General features: G+C 39.2%; 1 protein-coding gene across 1 annotated transcript in view; it reads right to left on the bottom strand.

Annotated features, from left to right (window-relative positions):
- The window catches only part of MEF2C (myocyte enhancer factor 2C), a 125,619-nt gene extending 122,274 nt beyond the window's left edge, over window positions 1–3,345 (bottom strand). Inside the window, exons 1-2 of the mRNA XM_017729537.1 lie at window positions 3,251–3,345; window positions 2,666–2,764 (exon numbers count right to left, since the gene is read on the bottom strand). The gene's annotated coding sequence lies outside the window, so the exon portion shown is untranslated. The remainder of the gene's footprint in view (window positions 1–2,665; window positions 2,765–3,250) is intronic.
- Between the last annotated feature and the right edge of the window lie 151 nt (window positions 3,346–3,496).

Genomic DNA, 3,496 nt, shown 5'->3' with positions numbered 1-3,496 from the left:
CCGGGCCACGGGCGGCTGCCGGAGACAGTCTCGTTTCAGACTCACTCGCAGAAACGCAGCATTGACAGCACGCTCTGTGTGGACAGGGCTTTATTTTTTTAATAGGTCCAGTTGCGTCTAAAACTGGACTGAAAGGACTGCACTGTATGTGAGTTTAAATCCAGATTAAGCACATGCAGTAATTTCTGAGTAAGACTGGACCTTGCACATACTTGTCTTAATTTTTATGCAGATAGCCAACTTTTATGATCCTTTGGGAGCAGCAGGGGAGTTTGTAAAGGCACAGACTATTATTTCTTATGATAAATTAAGGTACTGGAAATAGGAACAGCACACGTGATAAAACCAAATGACTGAATTCAAGCACAGTGATAACTATATATTTAGGTTATTTTAATACAAGTCCTTGGTCTTACACTCTTTTCCCCCAGAATCATCTCATTGGGCCACTGACCTACTTCCAAGTATTTGACAGTGAATAAATACCTTTTCAGTTCCACTGCACTTTTTAAAAGATGGATGCTCAAAGCTTGGTCGGAGCAAAACAAAGCTCAGGTAGTTCTAACAAGCACCCTGCAATTGATCGCATTGCAAATCCCTAGAGAATACTGTGGGTTTCATCATTTCCTGGTCTGTCTGGGTGAGAGTGCACAACTCTCCATGCAGTGACATGCTACAAATATACCCACACCAATAATGACAGTGATACTGATGTGCCCAGAGTCACCTGGCAGCCAGATACAAGCCAAGCACATTGTACACGGTGGTGAGAGGCACATATTCTTGGCAGTGGCAGCAGAACCCAAAAAAACATTGAGAAATAAATACTTTCTCAGCTCAGGTCTGCTGTGAAGCACAGCAGGAAAGAAATACAGCAGTTACACAGGTTGTACCCTTGCTATGCCTTTTCTGCAGACAATTTTGGTCTCTCAGTGTGGCACCCAACCATCCAATAGTATTTGTATATTCTTAGTGGCAAAAATAGAAAATTGTGTTAAAACTTTGCACTTTTGTGCTCTAATTGAAACCTACTCTCATCTGCTTTATTTTGTGCAGGATGTGTAAGTTTTCTGGTTTCTGGTTAGTTGGTAACACAGCCCTTCAACTGGCAAGACAGAACATGAACACTGCCATATTTTGAAAGTAATTATTACAGTAGGCAAGTATTTCAGAAAATAAAAGTATACAGCAGTTTAGAACATCAACTACACCTCCATGTGGGCACTTGTGGTCTAATCTTTTTATAGTTGTGACCTTCACGTACTGGAGCACCTTAAAGCCATGCCAAGTTTTTGTCATGAGTACAATTCATCAAATTCATGTAAAGGACATCTTGATTTTTAAAACAGGATTCAGATGCTAGATGGACAAACAGATATAAGGGGAGGGATCAAAATTTGTCACTCATCTCAGGGTTAGATAAGGCATGAATTTTTGCAGCATAATTTGAAAGGTTTAGGAGTTTTTTTCCTATCTTTGCATTTCATTTAAAAATCTGGAATAATTTCAAACAGTAAAAAAACTTTGTTCTGATGTCTGTTCTTGTACTGATTCTCCACAAATGCACCCTTTTCAAATTTCTGGCACAAGACTCAAATCTAGGCTTTTTTGCTGTCCACAGTCCATGTGTAGGTCCGCTCACAATTTTTTGTTCCCAATCTACCACCTGAGGCATGCAGTGTTTTAAACTATGAGACATCAGTCAAAATGTAATAATTATAAAATCCGATCTCCAAAGGTTTATTAAAGAGTGTACCCGAGTATCTCTTTCCATTACAAGTGTGATTACCTCAAGGTAACATTTCCTTTCAAGATGATTATCAAAGTCCGTTTTTGTTCTTTTGCGGATGCAGAACATATTTTTCCCTTAGGAGAAATGAGATTGCCAGTTTAAATCCTTTCATGGTGTTTAAACAGAAAAGCAGCGAGGTTACTATGAAATGATCCACCTCCTTTGCATCTTAACCCTGGGTTGGCTTTGTTTCTATTTTCTGTTTAAAGTTCTGCTCAAACCCATTCCACTCTACACCTCACTCTCTTCCACCACCTCCCTGTTTGTACGAGCAATGCAGTATAACTCTTCTTCCCATGTCTGGCTGCTTTTAAACTTGGCCCACGCTGGGTGCAGCTCTTGAAGTGAGCTTTATGAAATTATTTTAAAGTGAGCTGGGGCGGTTGCCACAGCAACCCACCCTGAGAGAAATCGAGGCTATAGATTAATCTACCCCACAAGATTATTCCACAGTATTGTATTTGTTCTTCATTCATTCAGAATATTCCCTCAATCTATATGCTTTTATAATGAACAAAAATATATAAACTCAGATAATTTCAAAGCTAATAGGGTATATATTCCAAGAGCATAATTTAATTGCTTTGTAAACCACTGCAGTGAGATGACATGTACATGATTCTTTGCAAAATAATTTAATTGCAAAAAAATCTGCAAGGTAGGCACAGCTGGCATATTAACTTTAAATAAAATGGCATGCCATTACTAAAATGGTGTCATACACATCAAGCAATGATTACAGAAAGCCTTTGTCACAGGTGTATCTGTAAGTATATAATAGAGTTTTGCTCTCCAAGTTTTGCTTTGAACAAAAACCTAAAAATAATAAATAGCACTTGGTAATATTAAATGTAAGGAATATTAAACACTCACCACATACACCCTCTTTATTGTCAAAATGATCCACCTCCAATGCTTTACTTAATCTTTCCCATAGTAGTTACTTCGGAGTTTACAATTCTTGTTCGGCACCTTGGATGTTTAAAAGCACAAAAGTAGCATATTATTAAAATGCAAACCTATAGTACTTCAATATATTTAAAGCAATTAATGAAACAATTTCTATAAAAAGGATACAAATCTTTGCTGATGTGCACTTAGGCCCATCTTACTTGTAAGTAACTTGATGTTTTCAGAAGCTGTTATAAACGCCATCTAAATCCTACCTTGGGGATGCTACACTATCAATAAAATTACAAAACTATTGATCACAGGCTGTACTTATCCTCCAATCGGTATTTGTGCGTTGACTTGCATTTTGGAAAACACAGCTATCTCGTTGTTTAATAAATGCCTGTTTAAAAGGCCAGGGTGAATTATAAAGTAGTAAAACTTGGCATATTAATTTTTTCCTTTTATCAAGGGCTGGTATGTGTGATGCCAACACCAGACATGCATCTCCTCGGCTCTGCTTTCAGGCAGGCAACACCAGGTAGCAGCAGCAGAACTTTTTTTTACCTCAAATATTCCTTTTTCTCTGCACCTGTAGTTGTGAAGAGCGGGTCCCAACCAGGACCACTGGTCTTGAGGGGCGACCTTTCTGGCCTCTGCCCCAACCCTTCGCACCTGCACACATCACTACCCCGGGCTTCTCATCATTTATTTATTGACTCATTATTTCTAGGTGCTGGGGCGTTCCTCCGGGTGCGTTGGTCGTGAGTCACGGCAGGAACAGGTACGACACCGGTCCCCTACCCCATCTCT

Source organism: Corvus brachyrhynchos, unplaced genomic scaffold (assembly GCF_000691975.1).
Source record: "Corvus brachyrhynchos isolate BGI_N302 unplaced genomic scaffold, ASM69197v1 scaffold213, whole genome shotgun sequence".
Taxonomy (NCBI): domain Eukaryota; kingdom Metazoa; phylum Chordata; class Aves; order Passeriformes; family Corvidae; genus Corvus; species Corvus brachyrhynchos.
This window is presented reverse-complemented; position numbering and strand designations above follow the sequence as displayed.